Raw genomic sequence first — 24384 nt, forward strand, 5'->3', positions numbered from 1 at the left:
GCAATATGTATTTTTAGCATTTCTGATGAAATCTCTCCTTTCAAATGTATTTTCTCACAGAAAACGAGTCTCTGGACATAGGAAAATGGCTTGATTAGCTTGTTGGTAGCTTGGTCCAATGCCAAAACACAGTGAAATCTTTTTATGGCTTTAAACGCGTTTTCTCCTCGAGAAAAACATGATTTCATTAAAAACGTTATAGTTTAAACATGCCTGTTGTACATGTGTGCAGACACTCAGAGCCTTAAAATAGGGTTTTCACCAATGTTTTTTTTGGTGAGAAACCTTCTATTTCAAGGTCCTGTGCGTTTTCAGACAAGTACAATATGTATTTTTAGTGTTTCTGATGAAATCCCTCCTTTTAATGCATTTTCTCACAGAAAATGAGTCTCTCGCCATGGGAAAATGGCTTTTTTGAAAAAGCATATTCTGGTTGAGAAATCGTGTTTTAAACAATAAAAACGACTCCCGGCCATATTTTGTTCACATTTTTTACTTTTGGTAAGCTAGCCCGTATTCATAACGCACTAAACCTTTTTATCGCGTTAAACGCCTTTTCTCAACAAGAAATGCACAAGTTCATCAAAAACAAACAAAACAAGAAAAATTAATCTATTCAACAATCTGCAACACACCCTTAAGAGTTACATTATTTCACCCAATGTCAATGTGTAATTTCTCCATTTCTGATCATTGTTTAGCTTGTTGGTAGCTTGGTCCAATGCCAAAACACAGTGAAATCTTTTTATGGCTTTAAACGCGTTTTCTCCTCGAGAGAAACATGATTTCACTAAAAACGTTATAGTTTAAAAATGCCTGTTGTACATGTGTGCAAACAATCAGAGCCTTAAAATAGGGTTTTCACCAATGTGTTTTTTGGTGAGAAACCTATTTCAAGGTTCTGTGCGTTTTCAGACAAGTACAATATGTATTTTTAGCATTTCTGATGAAATCTCTCCTTTCAAATGTATTTTCTCACAGAAAACGAGTCTCTGGACATAGGAAAATGGCTTGATTAGCTTGTTGGTAGCTTGGTCCAATGCCAAAACACAGTGAAATTTTTTTATGGCTTTAAACGCGTTTTCTCCTCGAGAGCTAAAAACGTTATAGTTTAAACATGCCTGTTGTACATGTGTGCAAACACTCAGAGCCTTAAAATAGGGTTTTCACCAATGTGTTTTTTGGTGAGAAACCTTCTATTTCAAGGTTCTGTGCGTTTTCAGACAAGTACAATATGTATTTTTAGCATTTTTGATGAAATCTCTCCTTTCAAATGTATTTTCTCACAGAAAATGAGTCTCTGGACATAGGAAAATGGCTTGATTAGCTTTTTGGTAGCTTGGTCCAATGTCAAAACACAGTGAAATCTTTTGATGGCTTTAAACGCGTTTTCTCCTCGAGAGAAACATGATTTCATTAAAAACGTTATAGTTTAAACATGCCTGTTGTACATGTGTGCAAACTCTCAGAGCCTTAAAATAGGGTTTTCACCAATGTGTTTTTTGGTGAGAAACCTTCTATTTCAAGGTCCTGTGCGTTTTCAGACAAGTACAATATGTATTTTTAGTGTTTCTGATGAAATCCCTCCTTTTAATGCATTTTCTCACAGAAAATGAGTCTCTCGCCATGGGAAAATGGCTTTTTGAAAAAGCATATTCTGGTCGAGAAATCGTGTTTTAATCAATAAAAACGACTCCCGGCCTTATTTAGTTCACATTTTTACTTTTGGTAAGCTAGCCCGTATTCATAACGCACTAAACCTTTTTATCGCGTTAAACGCCTTTTCTCGACAAGAAAAGCACAATTTCATCAAAAACAAACAAAACAAGAAAAATGAATCTATTCAACAAGTCTGCAACACATCCTTAAGAGTTACATGATTTCACCCAATGTCAATGTGTAATTTCTCCAGTTCTGATCATTGTTTAGCTTGTTGGTAGCTTGGTCCAATGCCAAAACACAGTGAACTCTTTTTATGGCTTTAAACGCGTTTTCTCCTCGAGAGAAACATGATTTCATCAAAGATGTCAGAGTTTAAACATACCTGTTGTACATGTCTGCAAACACTCAGAGCCTTAAAATAGGGTTTTCACCCATGTGTTTTTTGGTGAGAAAACTTCTATTTCAAGGTTCTGTGCGTTTTCAGACAAGTACAATATGTATTTTTAGCATTTCTGATGAAATCTCTCCTTTCAAATGTATTTTCTCACAGAAAACGAGTCTCTGGACATAGAAAAATGGCTTGATTAGCTTGTTGGTAGCTTGTTCCAATGCCAAAACACAGTGAAATTTTGTTATGGCTTTAAACGCGTTTTCTCCTCGAGAGCTAAAAACGTTATAGTTTAAACATGCCTGTTGTACATGTGTGCAAACACTCAGAGCCTTAAAATAGGGTTTTCACCAATGTGTTTTTTGGTGAGAAACCTTCTATTTCAAGGTCCTGTGCGTTTTCAGACAAGTACAATATGTATTTTTAGTGTTTCTGATGAAATCCCTCCTGTTAATGTATTTTCTCACAGAAAATGAGTCTCTCGCCATGGGGAAACGGCTTTTTTGAAAAAGCATATTCTGGTCGAGAAATCGTGTTTTAAACAATAAAAACGACTCCCGGCCATATTTAGTTCACATTTTTACTTTTTTTAACCTAGCCCGTATTCATAACGCACTAAACCTTTTTATCGCGTTAAATGCCTTTTCTCGACAAGAAAAGCACAAGTTCATCAAAAACAAACAAAACAAGAAAAATGAATCTATTCAACAATCTGCAACACACCCTTAAGAGTTACATGATTTCACCCAATGTCAATGTGTAATTTCTCCAGTTCTGATCATTGTTTAGCTTGTTGGTAGCTTGGTCCAATGCCAAAACACAGTGAAATCTTTTTATGGCTTTGAACGCGTTTTCTCCTCGAGAGCTAAAAACGTTATAGTTTAAACATGCCTGTTGTACATGTGTGCAAACACTCAGAGCCTTAAAATAGGGTTTTCACCCATGTGTTTTTTGGTGAGAAAACTTCTATTTCAAGGTTATGTGCGTTTTCAGACAAGTGCAATATGTATTTTTAGCATTTCTGATAAAATCTCTCCTTTCAAATGTATTTTCTCACAGAAAATGAGTCTCTGGACATAGGAAAATGGCTTGATTAGCTTTTTTGGTAGCTTGTTCCAATGCCAAAACACAGTGAAATCTTTTTATGGCTTTAAACGCATTTTCTCCTCGAGAGAAACATGATTTCACTAAAAACGTTATAGTTTAAACATGCCTGTTGTACATGTGTGCAAACACTCAGAACCTTAAAATAGGGTTTTCATCAATGTGTTTTTTGGTGAGAAACCTTCTATTTCAAGGTTCTGTGCGTTTTCAGACAAGTACAATATGTATTTTTAGTGTTTCTGATGAAATCCCTCCTGTTAATGTATTTTCTCACAGAAAATGAGTCTCTCGCCATGGGGAAACGGCTTTTTTGAAAAAGCATATTCTGGTCGAGAAATCGTGTTTTAAACAATAAAAACGACTCCCGGCCATATTTAGTTCACATTTTTACTTTTGGTAACCTAGCCCGTATTCATAACGCACTAAACCTTTTTATCGCGTTAAACGCCTTTTCTCGACAAGAAAAGCACAAGTTCATCAAAAACAAACAAAACAAGAAAAATGAATCTATTCAACAATCTGCAACACACCCTTAAGAGTTACATGATTTCACCCAATGTCAATGTGTAATTTCTCCAGTTCTGATCATTGTTTAGCTTGTTGGTAGCTTGGTCCAATGCCAAAACACAGTGAAATCTTTTTATGGCTTTGAACGCGTTTTCTCCTCGAGAGCTAAAAACGTTATAGTTTAAACATGCCTGTTGTACATGTGTGCAAACACTCAGAGCCTTAAAATAGGGTTTTCACCCATGTGTTTTTTGGTGAGAAAACTTCTATTTCAAGGTTATGTGCGTTTTCAGACAAGTGCAATATGTATTTTTAGCATTTCTGATAAAATCTCTCCTTTCAAATGTATTTTCTCACAGAAAATGAGTCTCTGGACATAGGAAAATGGCTTGATTAGCTTTTTGGTAGCTTGTTCCAATGTCAAAACACAGTGAAATCTTTTTATGGCTTTAAACGCATTTTCTCCTCGAGAGAAACATGATTTCACTAAAAACGTTATAGTTTAAACATGCCTGTTGTACATGTGTGCAAACACTCAGAACCTTAAAATAGGGTTTTCATCAATGTGTTTTTTGGTGAGAAACCTTCTATTTCAAGGTCCTGTGCGTTTTCAGACAAGTACAATATGTATTTTTAGTGTTTCTGATGAAATCCCTCCTTTTAATGCATTTTCTCACAGAAAATGAGTCTCTCGCGATGGGAACATGGCTTTTTTGAAAAAGCATATTCTGGTCGAGAAATCGTGTTTTAAACAATAAAAACGACTCCCGGCCTTATTTAGTTCACATTTTTACTTTTGGTAAGCTAGCCCGTATTCATAACGCACTAAACCTTTTTATCGCGTTAAACGCCTTTTCTCGACAAGAAAAGCACAATTTCATCAAAAACAAACAAAACAAGAAAAATGAATCTATTCAACAAGTCTGCAACACATCCTTAAGAGTTACATGATTTCACCCAATGTCAATGTGTAATTTCTCCAGTTCTGATCATTGTTTAGCTTGTTGGTAGCTTGGTCCAATGCCAAAACACAGTGAAATCTTTTTATGGCTTTAAACGCATTTTCTCCTCGAGAGAAACATGATTTCATCAAAGATGTTAGAGTTTAAACATACCTGTTGTACATGTCTGCAAACACTCAGAGCCTTAAAATAGGGTTTTCACCAATGTTTTTTGGTGAGAAACCTATTTCAAGGTTCTGTGCGTTTTCAGACAAGTACAATATGTATTTTTAGTGTTTCTGATGAAATCCCTCCTTTTAATGCATTTTCTCACAGAAAATGAGTCTCTCGCCATGGGAAAATGTCTTTTTTGAAAAAGCATATTCTGGTCGAGAAATGGTGTTTTAAACAATAAAAAAGACTCCCGGCCATATTTAGTTCACATTTTTACTTTCGGTAACCTAGCCTATACCGCATAAGGCACTAAACCTTTTTATCGCGTTAAACGCCTTTTCTCGACAAGAAAAGCACAATTTCATCAAAAACAAACAAAACAAGAAAAATAAATCTATTCAACAACTCTGCAACACATCCTTAAGAGTTCCTTGTTTTCACCCAATGTCAATGTGTAATTTCAACAGTTCTGATCATTGATTAGCTTGTTGGTAGCTTGGTCCAATTGCAGACACAGTGAATCCTTTTTATTGCTTAAACGCAATTTCTCCTCGACAGAAACATGATTTCATCAAAGATGTTAGAGTTTAAACATACCTGTTGTACATGTCTGCAAACACTCAGAGCCTTAAAATAGGGTTTTCACCCATGTGTTTTTTGGTGAGAAAACTTCTATTTCAAGGTTCTGTGCGTTTTCAGACAAGTGCAATATGTATTTTTAGCATTTCTGATAAAATCTCTCCTTTCAAATGTATTTTCTCACAGAAAATGAGTTTCTGGACATAGGAAAATGGCTTGATTAGCTTTTTGGTAGCTTGTTCCAATGCCAAAACACAGTGAAATCTTTTTATGGCTTTAAACGCGTTTTCTCCTCGAGAGAAACATGATTTCACTAAAAACGTTATAGTTTAAACATGCCTGTTGTACATGTGTGCAAACACTCAGAGCCTTAAAATAGGGTTTTCACCAATGTGTTTTTTGGTGAGAAACCTTCTATTTCAAGGTTCTGTGCGTTTTCAGACAAGTACAATATGTATTTTTAGTGTTTCTGATGAAATCCCTCCTTTTAATGCATTTTCTCACAGAAAATGAGTCTCTCGCCATGGGAAAACGGCTTTTTTGAAAAAGCATATTCTGGTCGAGAAATCGTGTTTTAATCAATAAAAACGACTCCCGGCCTTATTTAGTTCACATTTTTACTTTTGGTAAGCTAGTCCGTATTCATAACGCACTAAACCTTTTTATCACGTTAAACGCCTTTTCTCGACAAGAAAAGCACAATTTCATCAAAAACAAACAAAACAAGAAAAATGAATCTATTCAACAAGTCTGCAACACATTCTTAAGAGTTACATGATTTCACCCAATGTCAATGTGTAATTTCTCCAGTTCTGATCATTGTTTAGCTTGTTGGTAGCTTGGTCCAATGCCAAAACACAGTGAAATCTTTTTATGGCTTTAAACGCGTTTTCTCCTCGAGAGAAACATGATTTCATCAAAGATGTTAGAGTTTAAACATACCTGTTGTACATGTCTGCAAACACTCAGAGCCTTAAAATAGGGTTTTCACCCATGTGTTTTTTGGTGAGAAAACTTCTATTTCAAGGTTCTGTGCGTTTTCAGACAAGTACAATATGTATTTTTAGCATTTCTGATGAAATCTCTCCTTTCAAATGTATTTTCTCACAGAAAACGAGTCTCTGGACATAGGAAAATGGCTTGATTAGCTTGTTGGTAGCTTGGTCCAATGCCAAAACACAGTGAAATCTTTTTATGGCTTTAAACGCGTTTTCTCCTCGAGAAAAACATGATTTCATTAAAAACGTTATAGTTTAAACATGCCTGTTGTACATGTGTGCAGACACTCAGAGCCTTAAAATAGGGTTTTCACCAATGTTTTTTTTGGTGAGAAACCTTCTATTTCAAGGTCCTGTGCGTTTTCAGACAAGTACAATATGTATTTTTAGTGTTTCTGATGAAATCCCTCCTTTTAATGCATTTTCTCACAGAAAATGAGTCTCTCGCCATGGGAAAATGGCTTTTTTGAAAAAGCATATTCTGGTTGAGAAATCGTGTTTTAAACAATAAAAACGACTCCCGGCCATATTTTGTTCACATTTTTTACTTTTGGTAAGCTAGCCCGTATTCATAACGCACTAAACCTTTTTATCGCGTTAAACGCCTTTTCTCAACAAGAAATGCACAAGTTCATCAAAAACAAACAAAACAAGAAAAATTAATCTATTCAACAATCTGCAACACACCCTTAAGAGTTACATGATTTCACCCAATGTCAATGTGTAATTTCTCCATTTCTGATCATTGTTTAGCTTGTTGGTAGCTTGGTCCAATGCCAAAACACAGTGAAATCTTTTTATGGCTTTAAACGCGTTTTCTCCTCGAGAGAAACATGATTTCACTAAAAACGTTATAGTTTAAAAATGCCTGTTGTACATGTGTGCAAACAATCAGAGCCTTAAAATAGGGTTTTCACCAATGTGTTTTTTGGTGAGAAACCTATTTCAAGGTTCTGTGCGTTTTCAGACAAGTACAATATGTATTTTTAGCATTTCTGATGAAATCTCTCCTTTCAAATGTTTTTTCTCACAGAAAACGAGTCTCTGGACATAGGAAAATGGCTTGATTAGCTTGTTGGTAGCTTGGTCCAATGCCAAAACACAGTGAAATTTTTTTATGGCTTTAAACGCGTTTTCTCCTCGAGAGCTAAAAACGTTATAGTTTAAACATGCCTGTTGTACATGTGTGCAAACACTCAGAGCCTTAAAATAGGGTTTTCACCAATGTGTTTTTTGGTGAGAAACCTTCTATTTCAAGGTTCTGTGCGTTTTCAGACAAGTACAATATGTATTTTTAGCATTTTTGATGAAATCTCTCCTTTCAAATGTATTTTCTCACAGAAAATGAGTCTGGACATAGGAAAATGGCTTGATTAGCTTTTTGGTAGCTTGGTCCAATGTCAAAACACAGTGAAATCTTTTGATGGCTTTAAACGCGTTTTCTCCTCGAGAGAAACATGATTTCATTAAAAACGTTATAGTTTAAACATGCCTGTTGTACATGTGTGCAAACTCTCAGAGCCTTAAAATAGGGTTTTCACCAATGTGTTTTTTGGTGAGAAACCTTCTATTTCAAGGTCCTGTGCGTTTTCAGACAAGTACAATATGTATTTTTAGTGTTTCTGATGAAATCCCTCCTTTTAATGCATTTTCTCACAGAAAATGAGTCTCTCGCCATGGGAAAATGGCTTTTTGAAAAAGCATATTCTGGTCGAGAAATCGTGTTTTAATCAATAAAAACGACTCCCGGCCTTATTTAGTTCACATTTTTACTTTTGGTAAGCTAGCCCGTATTCATAACGCACTAAACCTTTTTATCGCGTTAAACGCCTTTTCTCGACAAGAAAAGCACAATTTCATCAAAAACAAACAAAACAAGAAAAATGAATCTATTCAACAAGTCTGCAACACATCCTTAAGAGTTACATGATTTCACCCAATGTCAATGTGTAATTTCTCCAGTTCTGATCATTGTTTAGCTTGTTGGTAGCTTGGTCCAATGCCAAAACACAGTGAAATCTTTTTATGGCTTTAAACGCGTTTTCTCCTCGAGAGAAACATGATTTCATCAAAGATGTCAGAGTTTAAACATACCTGTTGTACATGTCTGCAAACACTCAGAGCCTTAAAATAGGGTTTTCACCCATGTGTTTTTTGGTGAGAAAACTTCTATTTCAAGGTTCTGTGCGTTTTCAGACAAGTACAATATGTATTTTTAGCATTTCTGATGAAATCTCTCCTTTCAAATGTATTTTCTCACAGAAAACGAGTCTCTGGACATAGAAAAATGGCTTGATTAGCTTGTTGGTAGCTTGTTCCAATGCCAAAACACAGTGAAATTTTGTTATGGCTTTAAACGCGTTTTCTCCTCGAGAGCTAAAAACGTTATAGTTTAAACATGCCTGTTGTACATGTGTGCAAACACTCAGAGCCTTAAAATAGGGTTTTCACCAATGTGTTTTTTGGTGAGAAACCTTCTATTTCAAGGTCCTGTGCGTTTTCAGACAAGTACAATATGTATTTTTAGTGTTTCTGATGAAATCCCTCCTGTTAATGTATTTTCTCACAGAAAATGAGTCTCTCGCCATGGGGAAACGGCTTTTTTGAAAAAGCATATTCTGGTCGAGAAATCGTGTTTTAAACAATAAAAACGACTCCCGGCCATATTTAGTTCATATTTTTACTTTTGGTAACCTAGCCCGTATTCATAACGCACTAAACCTTTTTATCGCGTTAAATGCCTTTTCTCGACAAGAAAAGCACAAGTTCATCAAAAACAAACAAAACAAGAAAAATGAATCTATTCAACAATCTGCAACACACCCTTAAGAGTTACATGATTTCACCCAATGTCAATGTGTAATTTCTCCAGTTCTGATCATTGTTTAGCTTGTTGGTAGCTTGGTCCAATGCCAAAACACAGTGAAATCTTTTTATGGCTTTAAACGCGTTTTCTCCTCGAGAGCTAAAAACGTTATAGTTTAAACATGCCTGTTGTACATGTGTGCAAACACTCAGAGCCTTAAAATAGGGTTTTCACCCATGTGTTTTTTGGTGAGAAAACTTCTATTTCAAGGTTATGTGCGTTTTCAGACAAGTGCAATATGTATTTTTAGCATTTCTGATGAAATCTCTCCTTTCAAATGTATTTTCTCACAGAAAACGAGTCTCTGGACATAGGAAAATGGCTTGATTAGCTTGTTGGTAGCTTGGTCCAATGCCAAAACACAGTGAAATCTTTTTATGGCTTTAAACGCGTTTTCTCCTCGAGAAAAACATGATTTCATTAAAAACGTTATAGTTTAAACATGCCTGTTGTACATGTGTGCAGACACTCAGAGCCTTAAAATAGGGTTTTCACCAATGTTTTTTTTGGTGAGAAACCTTCTATTTCAAGGTCCTGTGCGTTTTCAGACAAGTACAATATGTATTTTTAGTGTTTCTGATGAAATCCCTCCTTTTAATGCATTTTCTCACAGAAAATGAGTCTCTCGCCATGGGAAAATGGCTTTTTTGAAAAAGCATATTCTGGTTGAGAAATCGTGTTTTAAACAATAAAAACGACTCCCGGCCATATTTTGTTCACATTTTTTACTTTTGGTAAGCTAGCCCGTATTCATAACGCACTAAACCTTTTTATCGCGTTAAACGCCTTTTCTCAACAAGAAATGCACAAGTTCATCAAAAACAAACAAAACAAGAAAAATTAATCTATTCAACAATCTGCAACACACCCTTAAGAGTTACATTATTTCACCCAATGTCAATGTGTAATTTCTCCATTTCTGATCATTGTTTAGCTTGTTGGTAGCTTGGTCCAATGCCAAAACACAGTGAAATCTTTTTATGGCTTTAAACGCGTTTTCTCCTCGAGAGAAACATGATTTCACTAAAAACGTTATAGTTTAAAAATGCCTGTTGTACATGTGTGCAAACAATCAGAGCCTTAAAATAGGGTTTTCACCAATGTGTTTTTTGGTGAGAAACCTATTTCAAGGTTCTGTGCGTTTTCAGACAAGTACAATATGTATTTTTAGCATTTCTGATGAAATCTCTCCTTTCAAATGTTTTTTCTCACAGAAAACGAGTCTCTGGACATAGGAAAATGGCTTGATTAGCTTGTTGGTAGCTTGGTCCAATGCCAAAACACAGTGAAATTTTTTTATGGCTTTAAACGCGTTTTCTCCTCGAGAGCTAAAAACGTTATAGTTTAAACATGCCTGTTGTACATGTGTGCAAACACTCAGAGCCTTAAAATAGGGTTTTCACCAATGTGTTTTTTGGTGAGAAACCTTCTATTTCAAGGTTCTGTGCGTTTTCAGACAAGTACAATATGTATTTTTAGCATTTTTGATGAAATCTCTCCTTTCAAATGTATTTTCTCACAGAAAATGAGTCTCTGGACATAGGAAAATGGCTTGATTAGCTTTTTGGTAGCTTGGTCCAATGTCAAAACACAGTGAAATCTTTTGATGGCTTTAAACGCGTTTTCTCCTCGAGAGAAACATGATTTCATTAAAAACGTTATAGTTTAAACATGCCTGTTGTACATGTGTGCAAACTCTCAGAGCCTTAAAATAGGGTTTTCACCAATGTGTTTTTTGGTGAGAAACCTTCTATTTCAAGGTCCTGTGCGTTTTCAGACAAGTACAATATGTATTTTTAGTGTTTCTGATGAAATCCCTCCTTTTAATGCATTTTCTCACAGAAAATGAGTCTCTCGCCATGGGAAAATGGCTTTTTGAAAAAGCATATTCTGGTCGAGAAATCGTGTTTTAATCAATAAAAACGACTCCCGGCCTTATTTAGTTCACATTTTTACTTTTGGTAAGCTAGCCCGTATTCATAACGCACTAAACCTTTTTATCGCGTTAAACGCCTTTTCTCGACAAGAAAAGCACAATTTCATCAAAAACAAACAAAACAAGAAAAATGAATCTATTCAACAAGTCTGCAACACATCCTTAAGAGTTACATGATTTCACCCAATGTCAATGTGTAATTTCTCCAGTTCTGATCATTGTTTAGCTTGTTGGTAGCTTGGTCCAATGCCAAAACACAGTGAAATCTTTTTATGGCTTTAAACGCGTTTTCTCCTCGAGAGAAACATGATTTCATCAAAGATGTCAGAGTTTAAACATACCTGTTGTACATGTCTGCAAACACTCAGAGCCTTAAAATAGGGTTTTCACCCATGTGTTTTTTGGTGAGAAAACTTCTATTTCAAGGTTCTGTGCGTTTTCAGACAAGTACAATATGTATTTTTAGCATTTCTGATGAAATCTCTCCTTTCAAATGTATTTTCTCACAGAAAACGAGTCTCTGGACATAGAAAAATGGCTTGATTAGCTTGTTGGTAGCTTGTTCCAATGCCAAAACACAGTGAAATTTTGTTATGGCTTTAAACGCGTTTTCTCCTCGAGAGCTAAAAACGTTATAGTTTAAACATGCCTGTTGTACATGTGTGCAAACACTCAGAGCCTTAAAATAGGGTTTTCACCAATGTGTTTTTTGGTGAGAAACCTTCTATTTCAAGGTCCTGTGCGTTTTCAGACAAGTACAATATGTATTTTTAGTGTTTCTGATGAAATCCCTCCTGTTAATGTATTTTCTCACAGAAAATGAGTCTCTCGCCATGGGGAAACGGCTTTTTTGAAAAAGCATATTCTGGTCGAGAAATCGTGTTTTAAACAATAAAAACGACTCCCGGCCATATTTAGTTCATATTTTTACTTTTGGTAACCTAGCCCGTATTCATAACGCACTAAACCTTTTTATCGCGTTAAATGCCTTTTCTCGACAAGAAAAGCACAAGTTCATCAAAAACAAACAAAACAAGAAAAATGAATCTATTCAACAATCTGCAACACACCCTTAAGAGTTACATGATTTCACCCAATGTCAATGTGTAATTTCTCCAGTTCTGATCATTGTTTAGCTTGTTGGTAGCTTGGTCCAATGCCAAAACACAGTGAAATCTTTTTATGGCTTTAAACGCGTTTTCTCCTCGAGAGCTAAAAACGTTATAGTTTAAACATGCCTGTTGTACATGTGTGCAAACACTCAGAGCCTTAAAATAGGGTTTTCACCCATGTGTTTTTTGGTGAGAAAACTTCTATTTCAAGGTTATGTGCGTTTTCAGACAAGTGCAATATGTATTTTTAGCATTTCTGATAAAATCTCTCCTTTCAAATGTATTTTCTCACAGAAAATGAGTCTCTGGACATAGGAAAATGGCTTGATTAGCTTTTTTGGTAGCTTGTTCCAATGCCAAAACACAGTGAAATCTTTTTATGGCTTTAAACGCATTTTCTCCTCGAGAGAAACATGATTTCACTAAAAACGTTATAGTTTAAACATGCCTGTTGTACATGTGTGCAAACACTCAGAACCTTAAAATAGGGTTTTCATCAATGTGTTTTTTGGTGAGAAACCTTCTATTTCAAGGTTCTGTGCGTTTTCAGACAAGTACAATATGTATTTTTAGTGTTTCTGATGAAATCCCTCCTGTTAATGTATTTTCTCACAGAAAATGAGTCTCTCGCCATGGGGAAACGGCTTTTTTGAAAAAGCATATTCTGGTCGAGAAATCGTGTTTTAAACAATAAAAACGACTCCCGGCCATATTTAGTTCACATTTTTACTTTTGGTAACCTAGCCCGTATTCATAACGCACTAAACCTTTTTATCGCGTTAAACGCCTTTTCTCGACAAGAAAAGCACAAGTTCATCAAAAACAAACAAAACAAGAAAAATGAATCTATTCAACAATCTGCAACACACCCTTAAGAGTTACATGATTTCACCCAATGTCAATGTGTAATTTCTCCAGTTCTGATCATTGTTTAGCTTGTTGGTAGCTTGGTCCAATGCCAAAACACAGTGAAATCTTTTTATGGCTTTAAACGCGTTTTCTCCTCGAGAGCTAAAAACGTTATAGTTTAAACATGCCTGTTGTACATGTGTGCAAACACTCAGAGCCTTAAAATAGGGTTTTCACCCATGTGTTTTTTGGTGAGAAAACTTCTATTTCAAGGTTATGTGCGTTTTCAGACAAGTGCAATATGTATTTTTAGCATTTCTGATAAAATCTCTCCTTTCAAATGTATTTTCTCACAGAAAATGAGTCTCTGGACATAGGAAAATGGCTTGATTAGCTTTTTGGTAGCTTGTTCCAATGTCAAAACACAGTGAAATCTTTTTATGGCTTTAAACGCATTTTCTCCTCGAGAGAAACATGATTTCACTAAAAACGTTATAGTTTAAACATGCCTGTTGTACATGTGTGCAAACACTCAGAACCTTAAAATAGGGTTTTCATCAATGTGTTTTTTGGTGAGAAACCTTCTATTTCAAGGTCCTGTGCGTTTTCAGACAAGTACAATATGTATTTTTAGTGTTTCTGATGAAATCCCTCCTTTTAATGCATTTTCTCACAGAAAATGAGTCTCTCGCGATGGGAACATGGCTTTTTTGAAAAAGCATATTCTGGTCGAGAAATCGTGTTTTAAACAATAAAAACGACTCCCGGCCTTATTTAGTTCACATTTTTACTTTTGGTAAGCTAGCCCGTATTCATAACGCACTAAACCTTTTTATCGCGTTAAACGCCTTTTCTCGACAAGAAAAGCACAATTTCATCAAAAACAAACAAAACAAGAAAAATGAATCTATTCAACAAGTCTGCAACACATCCTTAAGAGTTACATGATTTCACCCAATGTCAATGTGTAATTTCTCCAGTTCTGATCATTGTTTAGCTTGTTGGTAGCTTGGTCCAATGCCAAAACACAGTGAAATCTTTTTATGGCTTTAAACGCATTTTCTCCTCGAGAGAAACATGATTTCATCAAAGATGTTAGAGTTTAAACATACCTGTTGTACATGTCTGCAAACACTCAGAGCCTTAAAATAGGGTTTTCACCAATGTTTTTTGGTGAGAAACCTATTTCAAGGTTCTGTGCGTTTTCAGACAAGTACAATATGTATTTTTAGTGTTTCTGATGAAATCCCTCCTTTTAATGCATTTTCTCACAGAAAATGAGTCTCTCGCCATGGGAAAATGTCTTTTTTGAAAAAGCATATTCTGGTCGAGAAATGGTGTTTTAAACAATAAAAAAGACTCCCGGCCATATTTAGTTCACATTTTTACTTTCGGTAACCTAGCCTATACCGCATAAGGCACTAAACCTTTTTATCGCGTTAAACGCCTTTTCTCGACAAGAAAAGCACAATTTCATCAAAAACAAACAAAACAAGAAAAATAAATCTATTCAACAACTCTGCAACACATCCTTAAGAGTTCCTTGTTTTCACCCAATGTCATTGTGTAATTTCAACAGTTCTGATCATTGATTAGCTTGTTGGTAGCTTGGTCCAATTGCAGACACAGTGAATCCTTTTTATTGCTTAAACGCAATTTCTCCTCGACAGAAACATGATTTCATCAAAGATGTTAGAGTTTAAACATACCTGTTGCACATGTCTGCAAACACTCAGAGCCTTAAAATAGGGTTTTCACCCATGTGTTTTTTGGTGAGAAAACTTCTATTTCAAGGTTCTGTGCGTTTTCAGACAAGTGCAATATGTATTTTTAGCATTTCTGATAAAATCTCTCCTTTCAAATGTATTTTCTCACAGAAAATGAGTCTCTGGACATAGGAAAATGGCTTGATTAGCTTTTTGGTAGCTTGTTCCAATGCCAAAACACAGTGAAATCTTTTTATGGCTTTAAACGCGTTTTCTCCTCGAGAGAAACATGATTTCACTAAAAACGTTATAGTTTAAACATGCCTGTTGTACATGTGTGCAAACACTCAGAGCCTTAAAATAGGGTTTTCACCAATGTGTTTTTTGGTGAGAAACCTATTTCAAGGTTCTGTGCGTTTTCAGACAAGTACAATATGTATTTTTAGTGTTTCTGATGAAATCCCTCCTTTTAATGCATTTTCTCACAGAAAATGAGTCTCTCGCCATGGGAAAACGGCTTTTTTGAAAAAGCATATTCTGGTCGAGAAATCGTGTTTTAATCAATAAAAACGACTCCCGGCCTTATTTAGTTCACATTTTTACTTTTGGTAAGCTAGTCCGTATTCATAACGCACTAAACCTTTTTATCACGTTAAACGCCTTTTCTCGACAAGAAAAGCACAATTTCATCAAAAACAAACAAAACAAGAAAAATGAATCTATTCAACAAGTCTGCAACACATCCTTAAGAGTTACATGATTTCACCCAATGTCAATGTGTAATTTCTCCAGTTCTGATCATTGTTTAGCTTGTTGGTAGCTTGGTCCAATGCAAAAACACAGTGAAATCTTTTTATGGCTTTAAACGCGTTTTCTCCTCGAGAGAAACATGATTTCATCAAAGATGTTAGAGTTTAAACATACCTGTTGTACATGTCTGCAAACACTCAGAGCCTTAAAATAGGGTTTTCACCCATGTGTTTTTTGGTGAGAAAACTTCTATTTCAAGGTTCTGTGCGTTTTCAGACAAGTACAATATGTATTTTTAGCATTTCTGATGAAATCTCTCCTTTCAAATGTATTTTCTCACAGAAAACGAGTCTCTGGACATAGGAAAATGGCTTGATTAGCTTGTTGGTAGCTTGGTCCAATGCCAAAACACAGTGAAATCTTTTTATGGCTTTAAACGCGTTTTCTCCTCGAGAGCTAAAAACGTTATAGTTTAAACATGCCTGTTGTACATGTGTGCAAACACTCAGAGCCTTAAAATAGGGTTTTCACCCATGTGTTTTTTGGTGAGAAAACTTCTATTTCAAGGTTATGTGCGTTTTCAGACAAGTGCAATATGTATTTTTAGCATTTCTGATAAAATCTCTCCTTTCAAATGTATTTTCTCACAGAAAATGAGTCTCTGGACATAGGAAAATGGCTTGATTAGCTTTTTTGGTAGCTTGTTCCAATGCCAAAACACAGTGAAATCTTTTTATGGCTTTAAACGCATTTTCTCCTCGAGAGAAACATGATTTCACTAAAAACGTTATAGTTTAAACATGCCTGTTGTACATGTGTGCAAACACTCAGAACCTTAAAATAGGGTTTTCACCAATGTGTTTTTTGGTGAGAAACCTTCTATTTCAAGGTTCTGTGCGTTTTCAGACAAGTACAATATGTATTTTTAGTGTTTCTGATGAAATCCCTCCTGTTAATGTATTTTCTCACAGAAAATGAGTCTCTCGCCATGGGGAAACGGCTTTTTTGAAAAAGCATATTCTGGTCGAGAAATCGTGTTTTAAACAATAAAAACGACTCCCGGCCATATTTAGTTCACATTTTTACTTTTGGTAACCTAGCCCGTATTCATAACGCACTAAACCTTTTTATCGCGTTAAACGCCTTTTCTCGACAAGAAAAGCACAAGTTCATCAAAAACAAACAAAACAAGAAAAATGAATCTATTCAACAATCTGCAACACACCCTTAAGAGTTACATGATTTCACCCAATGTCAATGTGTAATTTCTCCAGTTCTGATCATTGTTTAGCTTGTTGGTAGCTTGGTCCAATGCCAAAACACAGTGAAATATTTTTATGGCTTTAAACGCGTTTTCTCCTCGAGAGCTAAAAACGTTATAGTTTAAACATGCCTGTTGTACATGTGTGCAAACACTCAGAGCCTTAAAATAGGGTTTTCACCCATGTGTTTTTTGGTGAGAAAACTTCTATTTCAAGGTTATGTGCGTTTTCAGACAAGTGCAATATGTATTTTTAGCATTTCTGATAAAATCTCTCCTTTCAAATGTATTTTCTCACAGAAAATGAGTCTCTGGACATAGGAAAATGGCTTGATTAGCTTTTTGGTAGCTTGTTCCAATGTCAAAACACAGTGAAATCTTTTTATGGCTTTAAACGCATTTTCTCCTCGAGAGAAACATGATTTCACTAAAAACGTTATAGTTTAAACATGCCTGTTGTACATGTGTGCAAACACTCAGAACCTTAAAATAGGGTTTTCATCAATGTGTTTTTTGGTGAGAAACCTTCTATTTCAAGGTTCTGTGCGTTTTCAGACAAGTACAATATGTATTTTTAGTGTTTCTGATGAAATCCCTCCTGTTAATGTATTTTCTCACAGAAAATGAGTATCTCGCCATGGGGAAACGGCTTTTTTGAAAAAGCATATTCTGGTCGAGAAATCGTGTTTTAAACAATAAAAACGACTCCCGGCCATATTTAGTTCACATTTTTACTTTTGGTAACCTAGCCCGTATTCATAACGCACTAAACCTTTTTATCGCGTTAAACGCCTTTTCTCGACAAGAAAAGCACAAGTTCATCAAAAACAAACAAAACAAGAAAAATGAATCTATTCAACAATCTGCAACACACCCTTAAGAGTTACCTGATTTCACCCAATGTCAATGTGTAATTTCTCCAGTTCTGATCATTGTTTAGCTTGTTGGTAGCTTGGTCCAATGCCAAAACACAGTGAAATCTTTTTATGGCTTTAAACGCGTTTTCTCCTCGAGAGAAACATGATTTCATCAAAGATGTTAGAGTTTAAACATACCTGTTGTACATGTCTGCAAACAATCAGAGCCTTAAAATAGGGTTTTCACCCATGTGTTTTTTGGTGAGAAAACTTCTATTTCAAGGTTCTGTGCGTTTTCAGACAAGTGCAATATGTATTTTTAGCATTTCTGATGAAATATCTCCTTTCAAATGTATTTTCTCACAGAAAGTGAGTCTCTGGACATAGGAAAATGGCTTGATTAGCTTGTTGGTAGCTTGGTCCAATGCCAAAACACAGTGAAATCTTTTTATGGCTTTAAACGCGTTTTCTCCTCGAGAGCTAAAAACGTTATAGTTTAAACATGCCTGTTGTACATGTGTGCAAACACTCAGAGCCTTAAAATAGGGTTTTCACCCATGTGTTTTTTGGTGAGAAAACTTCTATTTCAAGGTTATGTGCGTTTTCAGACAAGTGCAATATGTATTTTTAGCATTTCTGATAAAATCTCTCCTTTCAAATGTATTTTCTCACAGAAAATGAGTCTCTGGACATAGGAAAATGGCTTGATTAGCTTTTTTGGTAGCTTGTTCCAATGCCAAAACACAGTGAAATCTTTTTATGGCTTTAAACGCGTTTTCTCCTCGAGAGAAACATGATTTCACTAAAAACGTTATAGTTTAAACATGCCTGTTGTACATGTGTGAAAACACTCAGAACCTTAAAATAGGGTTTTCACCAATGTGTTTTTTGGTGAGAAACCTTCTATTTCAAGGTTCTGTGCGTTTTCAGACAAGTACAATATGTATTTTTAGTGTTTCTGATGAAATCCCTCCTGTTAATGTATTTTCTCACAGAAAATGAGTCTCTCGCCATGGGGAAACGGCTTTTTTGAAAAAGCATATTCTGGTCGAGAAATCGTGTTTTAAACAATAAAAACGACTCCCGGCCATATTTAGTTCACATTTTTACTTTTGGTAACCTAGCCCGTATTCATAACGCACTAAACCTTTTTATCGCGTTAAACGCCTTTTCTCGACAAGAAAAGCACAAGTTCATCAAAAACAAACAAAACAAGAAAAATGAATCTATTCAACAATCTGCAACACACCCTTAAGAGTTACATGATTTCACCCAATGTCAATGTGTAATTTCTCCAGTTCTGATCATTGTTTAGCTTGTTGGTAGCTTGGTCCAATGCCAAAACACAGTGAAATCTTTTTATGGCTTTAAACGCGTTTTCTCCTCGAGAGCTAAAAACGTTATAGTTTAAACATGCCTGTTGTACATGTGTGCAAACACTCAGAGCCTTAAAATAGGGTTTTCACCCATGTGTTTTTTGGTGAGAAAACTTCTATTTCAAGGTTATGTGCGTTTTCAGACAAGTGCAATATGTATTTTTAGCATTTCTGATAAAATCTCTCCTTTCAAATGTATTTTCTCACAGAAAATGAGTCTCTGGACATAGGAAAATGGCTTGATTAGCTTTTTTGGTAGCTTGTTCCAATGCCAAAACACAGTGAAATCTTTTTATGGCTTTAAACGCATTTTCTCCTCGAGAGAAACATGATTTCACTAAAAACGTTATAGTTTAAACATGCCTGTTGTACATGTGTGCAAACACTCAGAGCCTTAAAATAGGGTTTTCACCAATGTGTTTTTTGGTGAGAAACCTTCTATTTCAAGGTTCTGTGCGTTTTCAGACAAGTACAATATGTATTTTTAGTGTTTCTGATGAAATCCCTCCTGTTAATGTATTTTCTCACAGAAAATGAGTCTCTCGCCATGGGGAAACGGCTTTTTTGAAAAAGCATATTCTGGTCGAGAAATCGTGTTTTAAACAATAAAAACGAATCCCGGCCATATTTAGTTCACATTTTTACTTTTGGTAACCTAGCCCGTATTCATAACGCACTAAACCTTTTTATCGCGTTAAACGCCTTTTCTCGACAAGAAAAGCACAAGTTCATCAAAAACAAACAAAACAAGAAAAATGAATCTATTCAACAATCTGCAACACACCCTTAAGAGTTACATGATTTCACCCAATGTCATTGTGTAATTTCTCCAGTTCTGATCATTGTTTAGCTTGTTGGTAGCTTGGTCCAATGCCAAAACACAGTGAAATCTTTTTATGGCTTTAAACGCGTTTTCTCCTCGAGAGCTAAAAACGTTATAGTTTAAACATGCCTGTTGTACATGTGTGCAAACACTCAGAGCCTTAAAATAGGGTTTTCACCCATGTGTTTTTTGGTGAGAAAACTTCTATTTCAAGGTTATGTGCGTTTTCAGACAAGTTCAATATGTATTTTTAGCATTTCTGATAAAATCTCTCCTTTCAAATGTATTTTCTCACAGAAAATGAGTCTCTGGACATAGGAAAATGGCTTGATTAGCTTTTTGGTAGCTTGTTCCAATGTCAAAACACAGTGAAATCTTTTTATGGCTTTAAACGCATTTTCTCCTCGAGAGAAACATGATTTCACTAAAAACGTTATAGTTTAAACATGCCTGTTGTACATGTGTGCAAACACTCAGAACCTTAAAATAGGGTTTTCATCAATGTGTTTTTTGGTGAGAAACCTTCTATTTCAAGGTTCTGTGCGTTTTCAGACAAGTACAATATGTATTTTTAGTGTTTCTGATGAAATCCCTCCTGTTAATGTATTTTCTCACAGAAAATGAGTATCTCGCCATGGGGAAACGGCTTTTTTGAAAAAGCATATTCTGGTCGAGAAATCGTGTTTTAAACAATAAAAACGACTCCCGGCCTTATTTAGTTCACATTTTTACTTTTAGTAAGCTAGCCCGTATTCATAACGCACTAAACCTTTTTATCGCGTTAAACGCCTTTTCTCGACAAGAAAAGCACAATGTCATCAAAAACAAACAAAACAAGAAAAATGAATCTATTCAACAAGTCTGCAACACATCCTTAAGAGTTCCTTGTTTTCACCCAATGTCATTGTGTAATTTCAACAGTTCTGATCACTGATTAGCTTGTTGGTAGCTTGGTCCAATTGCAGACACAGTGAATCCTTTTTATTGCTTAAACGCAATTTCTCCTCGACAGAAACATGATTTCATCAAAGATGTTAGAGTTTAAACACCTGTTGTACATGTCTGCAAACACTCAGAGCCTTAAAATAGGGTTTTCACCCATGTGTTTTTTGGTGAGAAAACTTCTATTTCAAGGTTCTGTGCGTTTTCAGACAAGTGCAATATGTATTTTTAGCATTTCTGATAAAATCTCTCCTTTCAAATGTATTTTCTCACAGAAAATGAGTCTCTGGACATAGGAAAATGGCTTGATTAGCTTGTTGGTAGCTTGGTCCAATGCCAAAACACAGTGAAATCTTTTTATGGCTTTAAACGCATTTTCTCCTCGAGAGAAACATGATTTCACTAAAAACGTTATAGTTTAAACATGCCTGTTGTACATGTGTGCAAACACTCAGAGCCTTAAAATAGGGTTTTCACCAATGTGTTTTTTGGTGAGAAACCTATTTCAAGGTTCTGTGCGTTTTCAGACAAGTACAATATGTATTTTTAGTGTTTCTGATGAAATCCCTCCTTTCAAATGTATTTTCTCACAGAAAATGAGTCTCTGGACATAGGAAAATGGCTTGATTAGCTTTTTGGTAGCTTGTTCCAATGCCAAAACACAGTGAAATCTTTTTATGGCTTTAAACGCATTTTCTCCTCGAGAGAAACATGATTTCACTAAAAACGTTATAGTTTAAACATGCCTGTTGTACATGTGTGCAAACACTCAGAGCCTTAAAATAGGGTTTTCACCAATGTGTTTTTTGGTGAGAAACCTTCTATTTCAAGGTTCTGTGCGTTTTCAGACAAGTACAATATGTATTTTTAGTGTTTCTGATGAAATCCCTCCTGTTAATGTATTTTCTCACAGAAAATGAGTCTCTCGCCATGGGGAAACGGCTTTTTTGAAAAAGCATATTCTGGTCGAGAAATCGTGTTTTAAACAATAAAAACGAATCCCGGCCATATTTAGTTCACATTTTTACTTTTGGTAACCTAGCCCGTATTCATAACGCACTAAACCTTTTTATCGCGTTAAACGCCTTTTCTCGACAAGAAAAGCACAAGTTCATCAAAAACAAACAAAACAAGAAAAATGAATCTATTCAACAATCTGCAACACACCCTTAAGAGTTACATGATTTCACCCAATGTCATTGTGTAATTTCTCCAGTTCTGATCATTGTTTAGCTTGTTGGTAGCTTGGTCCAATGCCAAAACACAGTGAAATCTTTTTATGGCTTTAAACGCGTTTTCTCCTCGAGAGCTAAAAACGTTATAGTTTAAACATGCCTGTTGTACATGTGTGCAAACACTCAGAGCCTTAAAATAGGGTTTTCACCCATGTGTTTTTTGGTGAGAAAACTTCTATTTCAAGGTTATGTGCGTTTTCAGACAAGTGCAATATGTATTTTTAGCATTTCTGATAAAATCTCTCCTTTCAAATGTATTTTCTCACAGAAAATGAGTCTCTGGACATAGGAAAATGGCTTGATTAGCTTTTTGGTAGCTTGTTCCAATGCCAAAACACAGTGAAATCTTTTTATGGCTTTAAACGCATTTTCTCCTCGAGAGAAACATGATTTCACTAAAAACGTTATAGTTTAAACATGCCTGTTGTACATGTGTGCAAACACTCAGAGCCTTAAAATAGGGTTTTCACCAATGTGTTTTTTGTTGAGAAACCTTCTATTTCAAGGTTCTGTGCGTTTTCAGACAAGTACAATATGTATTTTTAGTGTTTCTGATGAAATCCCTCCTGTTAATGTATTTTCTCACAGAAAATGAGTCTCTCGCCATGGGGAAACGGCTTTTTTGAAAAAGCATATTCTGGTCGAGAAATCGTGTTTTAAACAATAAAAACTACTCCCGGCCATATTTAGTTCACATTTTTACTTTTGGTAACCTAGCCCGTATTCATAACGCACTAAACCTTTTTATCGCGTTAAACGCCTTTTCTCGACAAGAAAAGCACAAGTTCATCAAAAACAAACAAAACAAGAAAAATTAATCTATTCAACAATCTGCAACACACCCTTAAGAGTTACACGATTTCACCCAATGTCAATGTGTAATTTCTCCAGTTCTGATCATTGTTTAGCTTGTTGGTAGCTTGGTCCAATGCCAAAACACAGTGAAATCTTTTTATGGCTTTAAACGCGTTTTCTCCTCGAGAGAAACATGATTTCATCAAAGATGTTAGAGTTTAAACATACCTGTTGTACATGTCTGCAAACACTCAGAGCCTTAAAATAGGGTTTTCACCCATGTGTTTTTTGGTGAGAAAACTTATATTTCAAGGTTCTGTGCGTTTTCAGACAAGTACAATATGTATTTTTAGCATTTCTGATGAAATATCTCCTTTCAAATGTATTTTCTCACAGAAAGTGAGTCTCTGGACATAGGAAAATGGCTTGATTAGCTTGTTGGTAGCTTGGTCCAATGCCAAAACACAGTGAAATCTTTTTATGGCTTTAAACGCGTTTTCTCCTCGAGAGAAACATGATTTCATTAAAAACGTTATAGTTTAAACATGCCTGTTGTACATGTGTGCAAACACTCAGAGCCTTAAAATAGGGTTTTCACCAATGTGTTTTTTGGTGAGAAACCTTCTATTTCAAGGTCCTGTGCGTTTTCAGACAAGTACAATATGTATTTTTAGTGTTTCTGATGAAATCCCTCCTTTTAATGCATTTTCTCACAGAAAATGAGTCTCTCGCCATGGGAACATGGCTTTTTTGAAAAAGCATATTCTGGTCGAGAAATCGTGTTTTAAACAATAAAAACGACTCCCGGCCTTATTTAGTTCACATTTTTACTTTTAGTAAGCTAGCCCGTATTCATAACGCACTAAACCTTTTTATCGCGTTAAACGCCTTTTCTCGACAAGAAAAGCACAATGTCATCAAAAACAAACAAAACAAGAAAAATGAATCTATTCAACAAGTCTGCAACACATCCTTAAGAGTTCCTTGTTTTCACCCAATGTCATTGTGTAATTTCAACAGTTCTGATCACTGATTAGCTTGTTGGTAGCTTGGTCCAATTGCAGACACAGTGAATCCTTTTTATTGCTTAAACGCAATTTCTCCTCGACAGAAACATGATTTCATCAAAGATGTTAGAGTTTAAACACCTGTTGTACATGTCTGCAAACACTCAGAGCCTTAAAATAGGGTTTTCACCCATGTGTTTTTTGGTGAGAAAACTTCTATTTCAAGGTTCTGTGCGTTTTCAGACAAGTGCAATATGTATTTTTAGCATTTCTGATAAAATCTCTCCTTTCAAATGTATTTTCTCACAGAAAATGAGTCTCTGGACATAGGAAAATGGCTTGATTAGCTTGTTGGTAGCTTGTTCCAATGCCAAAACACAGTGAAATCTTTTTATGGCTTTAAACGCATTTTCTCCTCGAGAGAAACATGATTTCACTAAAAACGTTATAGTTTAAACATGCCTGTTGTACATGTGTGCAAACACTCAGAGCCTTAAAATAGGGTTTTCACCCATG

This window comes from Lampris incognitus, chromosome 8 (assembly GCF_029633865.1).
Source record: "Lampris incognitus isolate fLamInc1 chromosome 8, fLamInc1.hap2, whole genome shotgun sequence".
Taxonomy (NCBI): domain Eukaryota; kingdom Metazoa; phylum Chordata; class Actinopteri; order Lampriformes; family Lampridae; genus Lampris; species Lampris incognitus.